This window comes from Sturnira hondurensis, unplaced genomic scaffold (genome assembly GCF_014824575.4).
Source record: "Sturnira hondurensis isolate 20B ecotype Veracruz unplaced genomic scaffold, ASM1482457v3 Scaffold0014384, whole genome shotgun sequence".
Classification (NCBI taxonomy): Eukaryota; Metazoa; Chordata; class Mammalia; order Chiroptera; family Phyllostomidae; genus Sturnira; species Sturnira hondurensis.
The window spans coordinates 30,719,467-30,741,823 of record NW_028087015.1 but is presented as its reverse complement, the minus strand read 5'-3'; positions in this window follow the sequence as shown (position 1 = coordinate 30,741,823).

The window sequence follows — 22,357 nt, the reverse complement described above, 5'->3', positions numbered from 1 at the left end:
CCAATATCTCTCATGAACATAGATGTAAAAGTTCAAAGCAATGTTTTAAGAAATCAAATCCAACAATATAGAAAAAGGGTAATGCATAGTGACTAAAAGGGTTTTATTCCAAGAATGCAAGATTAGCATAACATTAAGAAGTCAATGTAATTCATCATATTAATATATTAGAAAGGAGAACTATAAGATTATATCAGTAGATTCAGAAAATGCATTTCATATATTCTAATGGCCATTCCTGATGAAAACCCTCAGCACACTAGGAATGGAAGGGAACATCCTCAACCTGATTAAGGCTATATATAAAAAACTAGAGCTAATACCATGTGCAATGGTGAAAGACTTAATGCTTTCCTTCTAAGATCAGGAACAAGACAGGGATGGCTACTGTCACCACTTCTGTTGAACAATATTTAGAGGCTCCAGACAGTGCAGTCAGACAAGAAAAAGAAATAAAAGAAATCCAGAGTGGGTAAGAAGTAAAACTGCATTTATGTGCCAACAACATGATTGTTTATTTAGAAAAACTGATAGCACCTTTTAAAAAGCTAGAACTAATAAATGAGTTTAGCAAGATTACAGAATACATGAGCAATATTCTCAAGTCAACTTTACTTCTTACATACTATCTACAAATATTTGTAAATAAAACCATGTAATTAGGATCAAAATTATGAAATACTTGTGGATAACTATAAAAATATATGCAAGCCTTTTAAACTGAAAATTGTAATACTGTTGAGAAAAATTAAAGAAGACCTAAATAAATAGGAGAGATACACTTTGTCAATGAATCAGAAGACTCCATATTTCTTTAACATTTTATTTATTTATTTTTAGAGAGATGGGAAGGCAGGGAAAAAGAAGCATTGATATGTAAGAAAAACACGGATCTGTTGCCTCCCATACATGCCCCAGCCAGGGAGGGACCCGGCCCACAACCCAAGCATGTGCCTCAACCAACTGAACCAGGCTGGTCAGGACAATAAAATATGGAGATCTTAAAACAAAAGAGCATATAGATCATATTTGTATCATTGAAAGAGTAATAATAAATTGAACATTTCTGTCCTCTCCCCTTAGCTTAAGAAATAGAACATTATCAATACTTTTAATGGCACCTATGTACAACTCTCCACTGCCAAGCCAAGGGGTTATCCAAGTTTGAATTTCACTTATGCTTTTTTACCAGGTGTGTATGTATCTCTAAATAATGTATTGCTTGATTTTACCCATTTTCAACTATTGTATGAATTCAGTCACTCCATATGTATGCTCCTATAACTCATTGCAATGCCAGTTCTATTATCTGGCATGTAAGTCTATTTCTGGATTATCTGGTCTGTCCTGTCTCTGGGTTAATGCCACAGTCTTTAATATTATTGCTTTATAATAAGTCTTAATGTTCATTAGGACAAATTTCTACATCTGTTTCTTCAGGAGTGTCTTGGCCATACTTGGCAATTTGCTCTTCCATTTTTTTCCTAGATTAACTTTATTTTTTCCTTTTATGTTTCTTTTTTTCTAATTATACTTTATTGATTGTGCTGTTATAGTTGTCCCAATTTTCCCCCTTTGCACCCCACTGCCTAGCACTGCCCAGTCCCTCAGGCAATACCCACACCATTGTTCATGTCCATGGGTCATGTTGTAGGTTCTTTGGCTACTCCATTTCCTATACTGTACTTTACATCGCTCCTGGCTATTCTGTAACTACCTATTTGTTCTTCTTAATCCTCTCACCTCTTCACCCATTCCCCTACACCTCTTCCCATCTGGGAACCATCAAACACTCTCTGTATTCATGATTCTGTCTCTGTTCTTGTTTGCTCAGTTTGTTTTTTAGATTCAAATGTTGATAGGTGCGTATCTCTTACCATTTTATTGTTCATAGTTTTGATCTTTCTTCTGTTTCTTAAACAAGTTCCTTTAACATTTCATATAATAATGGTTTGGTGATGATGAACACCTTTAGTTTTTTCTTGTCTGGGAACCTCTTTATCTGACCTACAGTTCTAAATGATAGCTGTGTTGTGTAGAACAATTTTGACGGTAGGCCAGTTTTTCATGACTTTGAATATTTCTTGCCAACCCCTTCTAGCCTGCAAGAAAAGAAGGAAGCAACAAGAATTCAAAAAAATGAGGAGAGGCTTAGGAACCTCCAGGACATCTTTAAATGTTCCAACATCTGAATTATAGGGATACCAGAAGGGGAAGAGGAATAGCCATGAGTGGAAAACTTATTTGAACAAATAATAAAGGAGAACTTCCCCAGTCTGGCAAAGCAAATAGACTTTCAGGAAATCCAGAAAGCTCAGAGAGTCCCCAAAAAGTTGGACCCAAGAAGGAACACACCAAGGCACATCATAATTACATTAGCCAAGATGAAAATAAAGGAGAGAATCCTAGAAGCAGCAAGAGATAAGGGGTCAGTCATCTACAAAGGAGTTCCCATCAGACTGTCAGAGAATTTCTCAAAAGAGACCTTACAGGCAAGAAGGAGCTGGAAAGAACTATTCCAAGCCATGAAACTCAAAGACCTACAACCAAGATTGCTCTATCCAGCAAAGCTTTCATTTAGAATGGAAGGACAGATAAAGTGCTTCTCAGATAAGATCAAATTCAGGTAGTTCATCATCACCACGCCCTTATTATATGAAATGTTAAAGCGACTTATCTAAGAAAAAGAAGATAGAAAATATGTATAGCAAAATGACAGCAAACTCAAAATTACTAACAACCACACCTAAAACAAAAACAGAAACAAACTAAGCAAACAACTACAACAGGAACAGAGCCACAGAAATGGAGATCACATGGAGGGTTAGCAACAGGGGAGTGGGAGGAGGAGAGTGGAGGAAAAGGTACAGAGAAAAAGTAGCATAGAGGGTAGGTAGAAAATAGATAGGGGAAGGGCAATAATAGTATGGGAAATGTAGAAGCTAAAGAACTTATGACACATGGACATGAACTAAAGGGGGGGAATGGTGGGGGAGGAGGTGTGCAGGGTGGAGGGAAAATGAAGGGGGGAATAGAACTACTGTAATGGAATAATCAATAAAATATATTTTTTAAAAAAAGAGAAATCAGCTGACAGTCTTATGGGAACTCCCCTGCAAGTAGCTAACTGATTTTCTCTGACTGCAATTAACATTTTCTTGTCTTTAATCTTTGGCATTTTAATTATGATGTGTCTTGAAGTGGGCCTCTTTGCATCCAACTTGTTTGAGATTCTCTGTGCTTCCTGGACTTGCATGTCTATTTCCTTCACTAAATTAGGGAGGTTTTCCTTCATTATTTTTTCAAATAGATTTCCAATTTCTTGCTCTTTCTCTTCTTCTGGCACTCCTATGATGTGAATATTAGAATGCTTAAAATTGTCCTAGAGGCTGCTTACACTATCCTTATTTTCTGTATTTTTTTCTTCTTGTTCTGATTGGTTGTTTTTTGGTTCCTTGTATTCCAAATCATTGATTTGATTCTTGGCTTTATCTACTCTACTGTTGTTTCCCTCTAAATTGTTCTTGATTTTAAGAACAATAGTGTATCCTTTGTTTCTGACTGGATTTTATGCTGTTGAGATCCTCACTAAGTTCCTTGAGCATTCTTATAACCAGTATTTTGAACTCTGCATCTGATAGATTGCTTATCTCCCTTTTGTTTAGTTCTGTTACTGGAGTTTTGATCTATTCTTTCATTTGGGTCCTGTTTCTTTGTCACCTCATTTTGGCAGCCTCCCTCTGTTTGTTTCCATGTATTATACAGAGCTGCTATTACTTCCTCTCTTGGTAGCATGGCCTAATGTAGTGGGTATCCTGTAAGGTCCTGTGGAATAGCCTCCACTACCACCCAAGCTGGGTACTTGAGGCCCACCCTTTGTATGGGTGGAATACACCCTCCTCTTGCACTTGAGATTTTACAGCTGTTGGTAGGTCAATGGGAGGGATTTATCCAGTCCATTCAGCTTCAATAAATGGCTGTGACCAATGACCACCTACTTCCACCCTCTGTAGAGAATTGACTGTGTGGGGGCAGTATGATGGTGCTCTGACATGGTCTGTAGCTGCCCACTGGGTGTGCAGAGTCTGGGGTTTTCTGAGTGGTACCAGCCAAGGTCAGTCCCCATTTGTGTTTTTCTCTGGGCCACCCTATCTGAACTATAAAGCAATCTGCAGATGGCTGCTACTTATGCTGGACTCAGAGATTCCCAGGAGAAGCCAAACTGTGAATGTAGGTTGACTGCTGCAGGCCTGTGGCTACTTAGCAAGATGTACAAGGGCTGGGGGCTCATTGAGGCTGGCTGTTGCTTGTTTGAAAGGATTTGGGAGGTTGTGAAGCATGAGCCTCGATCAGCCATTCATATGGAAAAGTCACGGTTAACAATTTGGGTGGTCCCATAAGTTGGATGGGAGGAAATCTCTGGGGATCTCCAGGGTGAGGCAAACAGTTTTGGCCAAGTTGATGGAGTCTCGGGCATGGCAACCAGAGCCTGCCAGCTCTGTGGCTCAGTCTGGCAGATGTTTTTTTTTTTAATTCTATAGTTGTCAGACTTCCATTCAACTAGATTTCTGACAGTTCTGAGTGACACTTGTTCTATATTTTAGTTGTGATTTTGATGTGGTTGTGCAAGGACATGAGCTATGTTTACCTATGCCACCATCTTGACCAGAATTGATCTACTGATTCAAGGCAATCCCAACCAAAATTCCAGGAAGACTTTATGTAGAAATTGACAAACTGGTTTTAAGTTTACATGGAAATGCAAAAGACCTATAATAGCAAAAACAAATTTGAAAAAGGAAAACAAAGTTGAAGGACTAACACTACTGTTTTCGAGTGCTATGGCATGAATTGTGTCCCCTGCAAAATCCCTATGTTGAAACGGTAGCCTCCAATGTAATGGTATTTGGAGTTGAGACTGTGGGGGGGTAATTACATTTAGATGATATCTTGAGGGTACAAACCAGAAAGAAACCTTTCACGAGAACCTGAATGTGCTGGCACCTTGATCTCAAACTTTCAAGTCTCCAGAACTGTGAGAAAATAAATTTTTGTTGCCCAAGCCAACCAGTCTATAGCATTTCGTAATGGCAGCCTGAATAGACTAATACATCAAAACTTTTTATAAGACTAATTAAGATAGTGTGCCATAAGAACAAAGATAAATAGATCAATAGAACAGAAAAAAGTCCCTCAAAAGACCCCCACATATTTGGATGACTGATATCTGACAAAAGTGAAAAGGTAATTTAGCAAAGAAAAGATGGCCTTTTCAACTAATTGTGCAGAAACAATTAAATACACATATGCAAAAAGAATTCATTTATTTCCATACATCTTATCATATTCATAAGGATTAACTGAAAATTGATCACAGACCTAAGTGTAAAACCTAAAACTATAAAACATAGAAGTCTTAATAATTTATAGGTTATGCAAAGATTATGTAAATACAACACTGAAAGAATAATATAGAAAAGAAAAAAGATAAAAATTGAGTTTCATCAAAATTCAAAATGCCTGTTTTTCAGAAGACACGACAAGAGAATATAAAGAGCAACACAGACTAGGAGAAACTACTTGCAAACATATAGTTGATAAAAGCTTTGTAGCCAAAATACATATATAAAGAATTCTCAAATCCCAATAAGAAAATAACCCAATTTTTAAAAGATCCAAAACATTTGAATATTTTTCCAATGAATATTTACACACAACAAATAAAAAGTGAAAAGATGCTAATATCAGTAGTCACCATGGAAATGCAAATTAAAACCCCAATAATCACAACACACCTATTAGAATGTCTTTAAAAAGACTCACTGCTAAGACAAGGATGGGGAGGAGCTGGGACTCTCATACCCTGCTTGTGGGAATGTAGAACACCTTGAAAAAAACTGTTTGGCAATTTCTTAAAAATTTAAACATGTGCCTGTCATATGGTTCAGCCATTCTACTTCTACATACTTATCCAAGAGAAATGAAATCCTATGTCCATACAAAGACTTGTACAGAAATGTTTATGTAACTCTACCTGCAATTGTCAAAAACTAGAAGGAAAACCAAGTAATTTCCATCAACAGGTGAGTTTCTTCATTGTGGTTTACTCACACAAGGAATGAAATATGGATGTACAGTATAATATGGATGAATCTCAACACACTTATGCTTATGAAAGAAGTCAGACAAGAGAGTACATACTCTGTGATTTCATCTATACAAAATTCTAAATGCTTCAAACTAAATCATTCTCACAGAAACCAGAACAGTGGTTGCCTTCACCTCTCTTTCTCTCTCTCCAATTCCCCATTCCAGCATGCTATTATTTTTACATTTGTTCTGGAACTACAATTAGTTTTTCATGTACTGTCCATAAATTTATTTTTAAACTACAAGCTAAAATACAGTATTTGCAATAATATTTGTATCAAAATATCATTCACTGCAGAGCCAAGTAGTGCCACTCCACCTATAAAGGAGATGTAACTTGTCAATAAACCTTTGCTATTAGAAATAGCAAACAACTGTAAAGTTAGGACAGCACCATGTCATAATGACCTGATAAACTTTGCCTTGTCACAAGATCTTCCAGCTTCTTAATCATTCTTTTTGTTAGAAGAAATCCATGTTCTCCCAAGAGAGATTCTTCATAGGGCCCCTGACTTCCAGTTCTCATTTGGAATGATGATTTTCTAGGCCTGCCTCAAAGTTCTCATCCTGGAATTACTTTTTACTACAATCCTGGGTTAGGTCCAATGTTCCTTGGAGCCTGTGACTTCCTCCGACTTGGATTCTTTTTTGTTTTGCTTGAGTAATTCTTTCAAAAATGGTCTGTGGGTGGTAAATGGTCTGAGTTCTTACATGTTTGAAAATGCCTCACTCTTGATTGATGATAGTTTGGCCAGGTAGAGAATGTTAGGTTCAAAAACACCTTTCCTTCAACATTTTGCAAGCGTGCTTCTGAATGTTTGTCATCGTTGTTGTTCTAGTATCCAGAGTTGCTGATGATCTATCTCATGTCATGGATTCTCAGTTCCTTTTTAGTGACCTGTTATTCTTACAGGTTTTAGAATCTTCCCTCTATTTGTAGAGTCTACAATATCACAAGATATCACAAGTCTTGGGGTAAGCTTGTTTGTTCATCCTCTTCTACATTCTCTAAGCCCTTAGAATCTAAAGTCCTATTTCTTCACAACCAGAAATATTCTTCACTTCTCATCTGTTTTCTCATTCTAAATATCATTTTGGATGTTAGGACTTTTGGACTGTTGCCTAATCTCTTAATTGCATCCCCATCCCTATTTTCTACCCTTTTAGCTTTTTGCTCTATGATGAAAGAGATTTCCTCCATTTTCAACTTGATAATGATTTTTTCAAGTTAAGAGCACTTTTGGTTTTGATTGTTCTTTCCTCAGCAACCTATTTTTGCTTTATAAATGCTTTTCCTTGAAATTTTCTTTGATGAGGAAACTACATAGAAAACTTTAAAGATACATTAAATTCCCCGAATTATATATTCTACAGGGTCAGTTGGTATATTTCCACCCATACTTTTGTTCTTATTTTTCTCTGATTTTTATAATCCTTAGCAATGAATTCATATTTACAGCTGAAGCAGACCAGCTTGCTTAATACAGATAGCTCACTTTGCTTAGATCTCACCTTCTGTCCTCATGGGTGGGCCTTTTGACTGGCAGGCTTTGCTTTAGACCTTGAGGGAAAGAGGAAGAAGTAGGATGTCCCACTCCCACTTCTACCACTTCCCAGCCAAAACCAGGAAAGTTTTTATTAAGAGTAGGCATCACTCCTACATGGGCTTCCTTCTCACGCAGACTATTCTCCACTATTGTAAAGATCAGTCCTCTGGTTTCAGCCTGAGCATGTGACACAAGGAAGGGGAATGTGGGCTATGACTCACAGTTATTCCACAGATGGTTGCTTTCCAACTTCCCTCTCACACTCCAAGTTCTGAACCTCTCTGTGGGTCTGCTGCCAGGAAAAATAGCTCCAGCCCTACTGCAGCCTTCTCCTGTGAATGAGATTTAATCTGTTAATACAATTCCAAGTATTTTTTACTCTCAAGAAATTGTTCTGCATCTTTAGTTCCCTGATCCCCCTCCTTTGCACATAGTACTGTCATTAATTTATTATTCTGTTTCTCTTTTTTGATATTTCTATGGGATTTGGAGCAGAAAGGAGATGTATGCATGTGCTGACTGCCATCTTTAACAAGAATTCCCATCATGTCTTCAGACATCTTCTCAAGTTTTGTTGATGCTTTTATTTTGAGGCAACAGACTCCTTGTAGCTTCCACTTAGAGCCCAGTGGACCATACAAACAAAGCTTAATATCCCTTTTACTTATCTGATCTCCAAATATTTGAAACTAGTTGTATATCCTCCTATCTTCTCCAGATCAAATATTTCTGGTTCCTTTAACTATGTCTCATTAAATGTGTAGTCTTCCTATTATTCTGATTATTTTCTTCTGAACTTCCTCCATCTCTCTAGAAGAACTCAATACCATGCTTGAGTACAAATGCTAGGAGCTGTTTCATGTAATGTAGTCCTCCACACCACATCACACATCCACATCATCCAGTTATTCTTACTCCCCTGCCCTAGACACATAAAATGAATGCCATCCCCACTGCTTGGAAGACTCTGCATAATGGTGATATATTTAAAAGCCATAAAATTATGGAGAGATAGCAAGAAGAATTACCATCCAAGAATTTCCAGGCTCTCTAGCACAGCTTTATCACTTCGATAAAGGTCACTTTAAAGCTCTCAATTTTAGTAATTTAATAAAAAGTGGTACTGTATGCTAAATTATTCCTAAATTCATGGAATCATGCAATTAAACACACACACAAGTATTTCCAAGTATGTTTTTCGCAAGTATTTGGAATGCAACTTTAAAACTCCAATACATTTTACATTTCTCATTAGCAAAAACATTTATAAAATTACTGCTTAAGTAAAATATGTATAACACTTAGAAGTCAATAGAAAGAGAACAAAGACAAGCATCATACCAGTCTAAAACATTGCAGCTATGGTGACATCTCTTTATAGCAGACAGAGTTTTAAAATTTAAATACAAGGTCATGTCTGAAAATTACATGGGACAGTTCTCAGCTAACAGAAAGATTTTTCTGACACATGCACCTTCCTTGGAATATCCCCTGGCCCCAGTTCCTCGAAGAGCATGTTCAAAAACTATAAAAGAGAAAGCACTTCTGAGTACATTAATATAGAGAGAAAGATGTATAAAGCAGATATATTGAAAGACTAAAACATTGTACAGGGATTTTATAGAAGTTTTCAAAATCAATCTATCTCTTTGTCTATTTCTTAAAAATAATTATTTAAGAAATTGCTATGTGTGAGGCACTAGCAATTCAACAATACACTAGAAAGATCTGCAGTCTCTATTTTCATGGAGCTTGAGTGAAAAACATTCAAATCTGTTCAAGCACATTGTTCCTGTAACTTCGGTTAAAGGAAATAGATTCAGATGCACATGAAATGACACCACCAGCCTCTAGGAAGCAAGCAGTCTGGCATCTTTCCCCACTCTGGGACAAGTGGACTATGTCAGTAACATTTGTGGAATGTTGACTATGAGGAATCAGGGCTGAAAAGCTGGCTGGAAGTTAAGAAACCATCTCAGAAAAAATTAATTCCTTAGCCTAACCATCCTTCCTCAGCTCTGTGGGAATTTGGAGAGAAGGCATTTCAGTTTGTACCAGGTGTGTGCCAGCACCTGCCATGCTGGCCTTTGGGATCTTCTGCCTTTACAACTGGACCTCCTATCAGCCTTGTAGAACAGGTGCTGTGCTCTTACCCGGGGAGCAGCTATTTTTAGTTCTCCATGCACACCATGCTCTTTCACACCTCCTTTCATTGCCTGAAATGTCCTTGCTCTCCTCATTCACCTGGAGTCCTCCTACTTAGGTTTCAAGGCTCAGCTCAAACATTGCTTCCTTCCTCAAACATTGCTTGGGAAGCTTCTACGGCCCCCAAGAATGGTTGGTTGGCTCGGTGGAGTTGTCGCAACAACTGTGAGAAAAGACAGAGCAGGAAATGGATCTCAGTTCTAGCTTTCACCAGATGTGGAGTTATGTAAACTTTCTGAACCTTAGTTTTATCATTTAAAAATACAGACGCTTGCCTTCCAGGGCTGTTTTGAGGATTAAATAGATGTTGAAGGAACAGTCCCTAAACAGAGAACTTGACACACAAACAGCATTTAATAAATACTGCTTTCTGTCCTCTCCTCTCTAGTCACACCTTGGAATGGCATAAACTTAAAACCTCATGCTTAGATTAAACATGGTCCTTATTTTGAAAATCAATGGGATTTCAATAATATCAAGTATTAAATTTAGATTAGTATTAAAAATCAAAGCTTATTGAGGATTTTCTGGTTACTTACAAAGGTCCTTTGTATGATGAATGATTATACAATAATTAGAATGATCTTTTACTTGAAGTGCATGCATGTCATACTTTCAAAGATCCTGATCAAAACCTCAGCACTGTGTGTTACAGGCATATAAATTTTAAATAGAGGTCAATGCTATATTCTTAGCAATCACATCTGCTCTTGTACCTATCTTACAAACTCAGAGCTAGACCAAAAACACAGGACATTGATAGCAAAGGTTTCCAAAAAAAAAACAAAACCAGTAACATTATGAGAGCAATAATTATTTTATTTAAGAACTCATATTTCTTTCAAGTTTTTCACCCTTGCCTTAAACATACTACAAACATTCATTAATTCCTCACGATACCCTCTGTGGCAGGTCCGTGGTGCTGGGATGATTCAGTTGTCCCCGTTTCCAGGGCTGTGTGCAGAAGTCCTTTGGCATCAGTGTAGCACCATGATGCTGGCTGTGTTTCTGATAGGAGGAGGTGGATGAGAAATATGAGGTACTCATAAACAGGCCAGAAAGTTTCATATTTTGGTCTAGTTTTCACTGTTTTGAGAAATTTCGGGACCACTCGTGCCTTACTCAGTCAACATTTCTAAACATTGTGGTTAAAAACATAAAATCTGGAGTATGAAACCTGTGTTCAAATTCTACTCTGCTACTTACTAGCTCTGAAGCCTTGGGTGAGTCATCTCCTCTATCTGTGCTTTAACTTCCCCATCTGTAAAATGGGGATAATCAGTAGTTACCATAGAGTCGCTATTATAGGGAGCAGTGCCCCACACATAATTACTGTTCCTAATTATTGGTAACTGTTAGTGTTAACTTGCATTCTTTTGTTGGACACTGATAGGCAGTGGTGAACAGGACACTCAACAAATATTTGGTGGATGAATATGCAAAACCATAATAGAGTGAAGCTATAAATACAATTTCAGATACCCAGGTGGTTTGATTCCATGAATGGCCCATGTCAGAAAATAAGAACTTAAACATGCATACGATTAAGTCTCAGCAACATGCTCATCTGCCCAAGAGCAGAAATAGCTCATGAAATATATACCTGATGTCACAAAAGATGGACAAATGAGAATAAGCATGCAACTCTGTGCACAAGTGTTTCTTTTTTAAGTTGGCTACAATATGAATATTTTTAATAAGCTTATAACCCTGTTTAATTGCTAGCCAAATACACTGACTCTCCAATGAGGTCATGTTTGGAAATATATGTACCAACATTTAAACAACTCAAAACCATAAAAAAATCTTAATTACTTGAGCCAAATTTGATCTCAATATTGAAATGTGAGATGTAAAAATTAGGAGATGGCATATTCTCAATTGGATCATTGTGTTATAATACCCTTTATATATGACTACAGACTGGAGGCATTTCAGGATATCATTATTAAATCTGTTTGCAGTGTAAACCAGTTCTAACCACTGCTAAAATTTCTAGTGCTGCTTAAAATGTTCAACAGAGCAGAACTATAATATTTACGTCTGCCTCCAAGCACATAGTCATTTTAAGTCTCAATTTTAAATGCTGATATTTTCTTTTAAAATTCTTCAAAATGTATGCCCTGTGAAAAGGGAAATCTAAGAAGCAGGATCTAAAGCTGCAGGGAAGATTGAGCTATTAATGAAGGTGCTGAAGGAGTGAATGCAAGCAACTGACACCAATCAAAATGGCACACAGGGCCAAAACCAGGAGCAGGAGGAAGAAAATGACCACCTTCCCACTCAGAGGAGCATGTGCATTTACATGAGTAAGTGCTTTCTTTTCTTATTTTCCAAGAGATGACCAAACATTAGGAACCGTGAGTTAGTTGGGCCAACTGAGAAAGTTGGCCTTTTTGGGAATCAGCATAGATGTAAGGGTTGGTTTCTTTGACAACTAATAAAAATGACAAACGAGAATAGAAATCCAGAAGGAATGGTGAAGCCATTCTTCAAAATACAGAAATGGGAAGCTGTCTTCATGACTGGGCATCCTGAAACCACAAACAATCCCCCAAAATGTCTCACACACACACACTGAAAAGTAATGATTGATAAAGGAGAGAATTAATTATTATTTAAAAGCTTCTTTGTAGGCAGGCATTATGCTTCCTAAAATTTTGCTCTATTTAAATAGTGAATTACATTTAAATACAGAGTTCTTAAATATTTTGACCTATTATGAGTCTTAGTTTGGGCAAAGCAAATAAAATAAAGTGGAAGTTAGATACTCTTTGGTTCCATTTACCCACGGTTCTCCTAGCAGCAGCTTATTGGGGGTATAGACAGAACACGTTTTATCACCTTATGGTGTTCTACAGTTTTTTCTTTTAGGAGACAATGAATTCTGAATATATATGTATATCCAAAATATAAGTTTAAAAGTACACAGATATTAGCCCTTAACATGCTTATATTGATCTTTTCTTGGTATTATGACAAATTACCATGAACTCCACAGCTTAAAAAAACAATAATTTATTATCTTGTCATTCTGTAGGTTAAACATTTGACATAGGCCTCACTGGGTCTCAAGTCAAAGTGTTGGCAGGGCTGTGTAACTTGTTGGAGGTTCTAGAATAGAATGAACTTCTCTGCCTTTTCCAGTTTCTAGAGGCTGCCTGCATTGCTTGGCTCATGGATCCCTTCCTGCGTCTTCAAAGCCAGCCACCCTCCTATCTCTCTAAACCAATACACCATGATTGTAGTATCTCCCTCTGAATCTCTATTTCTGCCTGCCTCTTCGGTGTTTGAGGACTCCTGAGGTTACAGGCAGAGTGTCTGGATAATCCACAATAATCTCTCCATCTCAGAATTAGTTAACAGGCTTCATTCCATCTGCAAATTTAATCCCCTTTTGTCATGGATATTAGTTTGCTAGAGCTGCCATAACAAACTACCACAGTCTGGGTGGCTTAAACAACAGAAATTTATTTTCTCACAGTTCTGGAAGTTCAAGGTTGGAAGTCCAAGCTCAAGTTACCAGCCGGGTTAGTGTCTGGTGATACCTCTCTCCTGGGTCCTGAGGACCCAGCTGCCTTCTCGCTGGGTCCTCATGTGGCCTTCCCTCCCAGTGAGCACAGAGAGACAACTCTGGTATCACTTCCTTTTCTTATAAGGACATCAGCCTTCTGGGATTAGGACTCCACCTAATGATCTCATTTAATCTGCATTACTTCCTTCAATGCCGTCTCCAAATTCAGTCACAATAGGGTTTACTAGAGGAAAGTGTTTCTGCACTTACAATACTTCTCACACCAAAAGTTAGGGGTTTTCCTCATCAACAATCAATCCTTCCACTTTCCAGATACCAACTAGCTGTCCTACAATTTAATTCAATTCTGATCACATAGGTTAAGGGCTAAGTCCCACAAGACTGCTCCCATTTCTGATACCTGTCATAAGTCCCAGGTTGTCACCTGTACTTGTGACTAACCAGCTATAAATCAAATGTTCCCACAGTGCCCCCCTCCAATTCAATATTAGTTATAAAGGCTTACAGAGCTCAGGGAAACTTTTTACTTAAATTTATCAGTTTATTATAAAGAATATGGTAAAGAACACAAATGGACACTAGGTGAAGAGATCCAGAGGGTAAGGCCAGAAGGGTCCTGAGCACAGAAGTTTCTGTTCCTATAGAGTTAGGGTGCTCCAAGCATCCTATGTGTGGATGTACACACTGACCCAGAAGCACTCTGAACCCTGAAGTTTAGGGATTTTAATGGAGGCTTCATCATGTAGGCATGATTGATTGCTAACTTAATCTCCAGCCCCTCTCTCCTTCCCTGAGGTCAAAGGGATAAAACCTTAAAGTTCATGTCTTGGTCTTTCCACGAACCAGCCTCTATCCTGACACTGTCTAGGGGCCCTCAGTCACCATCTACTTCATCAGCATACAAAAAGACAATCTTATCACTGTGGGAATTCCAAGGGTCTTAGAAGCTCTTGTGTCAGGAGCTGGGAACTAAGACCAAATATTACAACAAAAGATGTTATTGTCACCCCTACCACTCAGGAAATTACAGGAGCTTTTGGAGCTCTGTGCCAGGAACTAGGGACAAGCACCAAGCATATATATCTTATTATATCATAAGGTCATAAGCTTCAATGTATGAAGTATAGGGGGAACACTATTCAGCCCACACATCCTGTGACCTATCAGTCTCTAGTTCTGGGAATTAGGACATGGGCATTTTTGGTAAAGCCATTCTTCTGCCTGCCATGGTGCTTTACTTTGTACTGCAGACTCGCCGCAGTACATGCACGCTCCTGAGGCCAAATGAGGGAACAATGTGAGCCTGATCACACATCAGGCCAGGGGTTGGAAAGACTGCCTAGGACAGTGGTTCTAGCATTCCCCCCGGCCCCCGAAGTGGTTGTAATTGATACCTGGACCACTTCCAAACAGAGAACTAGCCTTCCTGCTTTGCTGGCACTGATGCAAGGGAAGATCAATGTGAGCACTTACTCAGAGTAAAAGGTGAAATTGTCAGTGGTGTCGGGCTCTCCAAACCTTGGGGCTGCAACAGCTGCACACTGTGGTGACTCACAGGTGCCCAGAGGTTAATCTGAACACTGTTAAATGGTGTGCACTGAGCAGATCCTGGCAAAGGACCCATGGACTGGGTTTTAAAATCCACATTTTAAGATAGCATGATGCATTACAGAGACAAGAAATAAGCACAGCACTAGATGTTATGAAGTATGCCTCTGAAAAGTGCAGAGAGAATGTGATTCCCAAAGCAGGCAAAAGCTTACATCTTTATATTCTCCTTTTATCATTCATAAAGGTCACTGAGTTAATCATCCCCATTATTCATCATTTGTGTGTCAGGATACACAGGGATGTGACCATCTTGATAAAAGGTCTTACTGTTCTCAAGAGGAAATAATTAGTCCAGGGAGTAGGAGATTTGCAGATTCCACCCCGAAAAGGAGACAGCAAGTATCTGCAGAAGAAAAACAACTGTAGTTTCCCCCTACCTCATTATCTCTACTCACCACCTCTTACTGCTGGCCAGAAGCTTGTTAATGAATTTTTTACCCAGAATTAGCTGCCATTCTGATTAACACCCCAAAAATCAAGCAATGAAAGTATAAAAGAAAGAAGGTTAAAATGACAAGGAAATAACTTTCTTGGCCTTCTCCCATCCCATCGAACACACACACTCACACACACACACGTGTTAAAGAACACATTAGTAACTCATGCTGATATGAAAAATATTTATGCTCTCCATATTATGATAGTTCCTGAAGATAAAAAAAGCCCCTATGTGTTAACTCATATCTAGTCTCGGTCACATCCTGGACACAACATCCTTGTGTCAAGACAAGAGTCGAAGCAATACACACTGGAATACAGAAAATTCTATGCAACCACTTAACCACCTCTTCCTATGCCCAAGGCAGGCACTGCTGATCAGTCACAGCATTATTTCCTATTGAGCCAGAGGAAACTTTATAATTCCAAGCAAGGGCTCCAGGTAGCCCCTCTAAAGCATTCAGGGCTGGCATTCAGTAGAAACGATGCCTATTTGTCTTCCTGGCATATAACATTTCTAATTTCTCCCTCTCTACCAGCTTCTTCCTCACCTCCTTCAAACATAGATAGCCTCTACTGTCAACCACAGATATTTGCAAGGTACCTACTGTGTGCCAAGCACTTTTTACTGCCCCCGTGGAACACAAAGGCTAATAATCACACCCATCCTAAAGTGGGTGTTGGGGTTATCACAGGAAACCTCCCCTGGAGGACTTCAGCAAGTCTGAGGAAGGTTGAGTGAGGTGTCAGAGAGGAAGGGTGAATAAGCACTGACTCCCTGAGCCCCACCTAGGACAGTGGGAATTAGCCAGGACAAGAAGAGGAAGAAAACCACAGGCCAGGTGGTGGAAACTGGAAGTGAGAAAGAGCACAGCAAGCAGTAGGAGCAAAAAGGTTGGGCAGTGGGTCAGTGAGAGGAGGAGTCGATTTCCTCCCAGGTATGAAAGTGCTCTACTCATTTGGTCCACAGGGGTCTTCTTTTCATTTTTCTTCTTTCCTTCCAAACACTTTTCTTCTTAATAACGTATTGGGTACTAAAAATTTTATTAAAATGTGAGTGCCCATTGTGAAAGTTGATGAAAAATAGACAATTAAAATCAAAATCAGCTCCCTGTTAACACAGTGGTCTGTTCTCTTCAGATAGTTTTTTTCTATGGTATCCCGCTGCCTTGGCCTCATTTGGAGAGAGGACATTCAGTTTTGTGGTTTATTTTGGGGTGGGGGCACTTTTTTTCGTAACATTTACTGTGCACATTTTGTTCATCATTTATCATAATTTATTAAGCAATCTTCTACAGGTGGCTACAAGTTTTTTTTCCTAAGTTTGTGCTATTTGATATGATTATTATCCTTGTACATAAGTCTCTGTTTACATCATGGGTGTTCTGAGAGAGATGCCTGGAGGAAGAATTGTTGGGTAATAAAATAAAATGAGCATTTCTAAAGCTCTTGGTCAGACTGCCAGGCTGCCCTTCAGAAAGGTTTCTGCCCCTCGCACCCCAGCAACCGCGGGCGGGCGTTTCGTGCCACCTCCCACCCCTGCTGCAGCAGCAGGCCTCCAGGGTCTACTCGTTGCTCATACGCGAGTTAAAATAAACCCATTACTTAATTTGCATTACTTCGATTCACAATTTTAAATAGTTTTGGAGGGGTCCATTTACGTTTCTCATATAAATTTTAAACATACCGTCTGTTCCTTTATCCCACTGCTTTATTAATGTGTCTCTTACTGATTTAAAAGTCCCTAGTAGGTTCATTGATCCTGTGGATGGTGAGACGTTGGGAGACTAACAGTCCTCTCAAACTTGTCAGGTAAAAACATTGGAGGCTGGTTGTGATTCTTATATAGTCACATTTTTTAAAAAACATTTTTTCCACCTGTGCCACTTCAGTGATGAAAACCCCACACGCCCGTCCCCGGAGCCCTGCCGCCTCCCCCCGCCGCACCGCGCGGCCGAGAGGGAGCCCCGGCGGAGACCAGAGCCGACCCCACACGGCCGTCCCCGCCCGCCCGCCCGCTTTCCCGCCTTCCCTCAGGCGGCGAGGCCTCCTCCGCCCCAGGGTCGCACCGCGCCGCCGGGCTCCCGGCCAGAGCTGCTCCACAGGAAACCAGGACGACTTTTTAAAACCTCCTCGAAACGCCTCAAGGGCTTCCTGGTGTGCTCGGACCAGGTTCCCGGCCCCTCCACTCCTCCGGCCGCCGGCGTCCCGCTCCCCTCCCCTCGCCCCGCGCCCTCCCGCCCACAGGGCCCCAGGGGCCGCCTTCCGCGTGGTGCCCCGGGGCCCGGGCTCCGCCCGCGCCTCTGCGGCCGCTGGGCCGCGCTCTCCCTTCTGGCGCCGCGGGAAGGCCGCCGCCCCAGGGGCCCGCGCTCGCTGCTCCGTCCGGCGCTCCTTCTCTCGGGACCTGGCTGCTTCTCCGTCAGGGCACTTCTCGGAACTTTTACAGCCAGCATCTGTGGGATCATCTGTGTGGGATCCCCCTCCCCAGTGAAATGTTATCTCCACACACCACACGTTTTTTGTTTTGTTTTTTCAGTCAAGCCCAGAGGGGCAGGCGGCCGGGGGAGCAGGGGAGAGGGCTCCGCCGCGCCCCTCAGCTCAGTCCCACTCGGCTCCTGGCCGCTTCCCCCCAACAGAAAGGGGCCGACTTCGGGGAGAGGAGGTGCCGGGTGTGGAACGCGACGTCGTCGGTGTGGGGCGAGTCCCCCGGAACGTGAGGTGCTCGGGGACTGGCTGTGAGTTGAGGGCCCCGCGTCTGAGGAGCCCCGAGCCCACAGCAAGCCTTCGCCTCCCGAGGGGTGCCCCACCTCTCCGCCACCGCGGGCTTCCGCCAGAAAGCGAGTGCCCGGGAGCCCGGTTAGCAGCGGGCGACCAGACGAGAGGACAGTGCCCAGCACACCCTTCTCTGCTCGGGAAGCCTGTTCTCCGGCTGGCCTCCCGCAGGGCCCGGTTAGAGACCCGCCTCCCTGACGCTCGCCTCACCCGACGGAAGCGCGAACGACCTGCGCGAACCCACGCAGAGTTTTGCCTCGCAGTGTTCTCTCTGTTTGTTTTCCGTCTAATCTTATCTTTCCAATTAAACATCTAGTGCTCGAGAGCAGGACTGCTCCTTTCCCTTCTCTTCCTTTCGCTTTGTTTTGTTTTGGTGCTCCAAATATCCTACAGAGTAGGTGTTTGATTTCTATGGAACGCTGGGAGGGAGAGGGGGAAACCTATCCAAAAAGACAGCTCGCTTAAGGACAGAACTTGGTTTCGCCGACCTCTACAATCCCACTCCTCCATCCTCAGTTTTTTTTTAAATAATCTTTTAAATCTAAAATGTCCTGGAAAAGATTTAATTGAATTAATAAGATTTTACCCCAAGGCTTCGCATTTCAGCAAAAAGATAAATAACTTACTAGGACTTCTTGAACGTGCACAGAGGCATCAATTTTCACCACTCTTTTTCCTCCAGTGGATCAGATACTCTGATTCCCTTTGGGGCGAGGTAGCAAATCAGACACTAAAATCGCGCCAGCTCCTTTTCGTACACAAACACTACTGTCATTTCTACCTTAATATTTCTGGATCTTAAAGAGCCTTCATCCAGAAGGGAGAGGGGAGAGAATCACAGGGGAAAAGGGGAAGGACTCACATGAACAAGTATAAAGGACACATGGACAATAACTAAGGTGGGGGGTGGAGATGGGAGGGAGGTGGGGAGCACTGGGCGGGGCAGGGCTGGGAATACAAGAAAGAAAACTACTTGAACAAGTGTTAAAAAAAAAAGAGCCTTCAAATCTATCCTCTTCTTTCAATCACCATCCCTGCTTTCTGGTCTAATCTGCTGTCTTCTGCAAACACTCCCAGTTGGTTGGTCTTCCTTCATCTACTCTTACCTTTCTCAGCACATTCCACTAAAGACAACCAGGGTCCAAGCTGCTCATGGCATTTTCCTCCTTAAAATCCCTTGGCTGCTGCCCTTGCACATTAATGAAGACCTTCGAGGNAGGACACATGGACAATAACTAAGGTGGGGGGTGGAGATGGGAGGGAGGTGGGGAGCACGGGGGGGGGGCAGGGCTGGGAATACAAGAAAGAAAACTACTTGAACAAGTGTTAAAAAAAAAGAGCCTTCAAATCTATCCTCTTCTTTCAATCACCATCCCTGCTTTCTGGTCTAATCTGCTGTCTCCTGCAAACACTCCCAGTTGGTTGGTCTTCCTTCATCTACTCTTACCTTTCTCAGCACATTCCACTAAAGACAACCAGGGTCCAAGCTGCTCATGGCATTTTCCTCCTTAAAATCCCTTGGCTGCTGCCCTTGCACATTAATGAAGACCTTCGAGGCTTGGCACAGTCTGGGGCCAACCACATTACATTTCACCCTAACCTCTCTCATTCTTATGATTCCTATGGGTTCCAGCCACAGGACCTTCCTTTCGTTGCTCACACACATCTTGGTTCCTCTAGTTCCAGGGCTTCTGTGCAAGCTCCCTTCCTCAGCCCAAACGCTACTTATTTCCTAGGGAAGCCATTCCTGATCCATACAAGACAACACAACCTCCCCCCTCCATTATATACACACACACACACACACTCAGCACCACATGCTTTTCCTTCACAGTACTTATTACATTTGCTATTATGAATTTATTCATATAATTACTTGTATAACATCTTGCCCTCCCAAACCATTCTAAAAATTCTAAGGATCTAAACCATGGTTTGTTCACCATTAGATACCCTTAGTGCCTAAATAGTACCTGGCATGCAGCAGATATTTAATAACTATCTGACAAATGAGTGCCATCTGCAATAGATATTAATAAGATGGATGTCTTTTTTTCCTTTTTAATCTAAGTCTACCCAAGCCAATATTTCAATGAATTGAATTTGAGGGAAAGAGGAAATTAGATTGGATATTCCTCTTCAAATAAAAGAATGATAAATCAGCCCAAAGTTACCCATACACTTATTTCCTGTAAGTCTACATAAATTGCTTGCACACTAATCACATTTCCCCCAAAACAACTGAAAGCAATTCAATAAGCTCTTGCTCAAAGGATCTGGGCCTGCTCATGGGTTTTTGTTTTGTAAACAACACACTTCATTTTTACAAGTGAAGAAATAGTCTAGATATTTAAAACTCCTCAAACACAGGAGGGAAAGTAATTTGGGATAAAAAAGGAAGGAAAGACACAATATTTCAGTTTGTAAAATTGGTTTATTTACAATTTGGTATTTTAAAATTGTATTTGGAATTTTAAGTTTGATATATTTCCATGGCAGTCATTCTGTTTTCTTAAATATGAAGGCAAAGGGTAGGACACCTGAGTAAGTTTGAATTTAAGGGATTTACCTGCTGCTACAGTCAGTAAAATTTAATTTTTACTCCCTGAGAATTAGTAGTAAAACTATTCTCACATTCAAATGTAAAAATTGTATTTTAAGAAAAGAAGTAAAGCTACTTTAACTACCCTCCCCCCATATGGCAATATGAGAAGTTCCTCTCTCACAAAGTAACTGAGGGGTGTATGCACTTGAGTTTTAGTTTTGGGGTACACCTAAAGAGACTAGGGTGGTTTAGTCCTGTTTTTTGTAGTTTCTCCCCTTTTGGAAAATATTCCTGGAAATGGATACACAATTTATTCAAATAAAAGTAATACCCACTGCTAGCTCAAATTTACTCCCTTTCTAAATGTGTAGAGATTTTCCTTTATTGTCCAAGACTGAAATTCTCTGATTGCCATCCGAAGTCCACAGTTTTTGCAAAGTCACTTCAGAGCGAGTCACTTTAGTTTCCTCCCATATCAACTAGGGGTAATTATAGTTCACAGGGATGTATGAGATTGAGCTCATGTTTACACAACACCATGGGATCTGCGCAGCTTCCTTAAGGAGCAGCGCTCTAGAACACAGGGTAGTTATAATGCATCCTGCTGCTCCTTATTACAGATGACTAGTTAATGCCCCTCAAATGATGGCTTTCTTTAGAGGTGTAAATTCTAATTCATTAGTTTTTCCTTGAGATGTAAAGGAATGGCAGTGAGGCCCCCCTACCCTCATATAAAATGTAGCACAGATATAAAGGATGTGACCACAGTGAAACAGTAAGTCAAACCAAATCGAAGAATATGCAGTAATATGCAGCTTTCTTATGTGGGTGCAACACACTAGCAGTCATTTTCCATTTTGGGCAGTGTTAAGTATTACTAATGACTAGTGTTTATTTGCCTAATTGCCCCAAGGAAACGCAGGGCAATTCACTTTTAAAAAACAATGAAACAAAGCCACAAATACCCCTTCTTCAAATGTCTCTTCATGGTCTGTGTCCAAAACAGAATACAGTCAAGCTAACCTCCCTTTTTCTAAAAGACAAATACCGATGCCAGCTAGAAACATTCTCAAGTGCTAGTTTAAAGGCAATCTTTAAGCTCCAAGAATATTCGTTTGTATGTTGTTGATTCCAAAAAGGAAAAGATTACAGACACTCAAACGGAATGTAGTATTAATTAACTTTCTTAAGAGAGCTTTGCAGAAAAGAGTGGGAACTATTATCTGATCTGAAGGAAGTCAGGTCTGGACAACCTAATTTGCTGCTTTAACATCAACTTCCAATGTTATACCTAATGTGCACGTCTTCAAAATATATTTCTAAGTATGTAGGGTTTCTTGGTTGGTGTTTTTTTACTGGGTAAGATCTCTGAGTAGCAGAGAGCAGCAGTAATGGAAGTGTATGACACAGGCTATGTGAGACCACATGTGGGTTTGGAAATTCCTACAGTATGCTCTCGTTTTAGCAAATCCCACTTCTGCTGCAGGAAGCCACACTAAGTCATTCTTCAGTCGTTGGTGGCGGGAGGGGTATAAATAAAAATGTGAGGTAGTT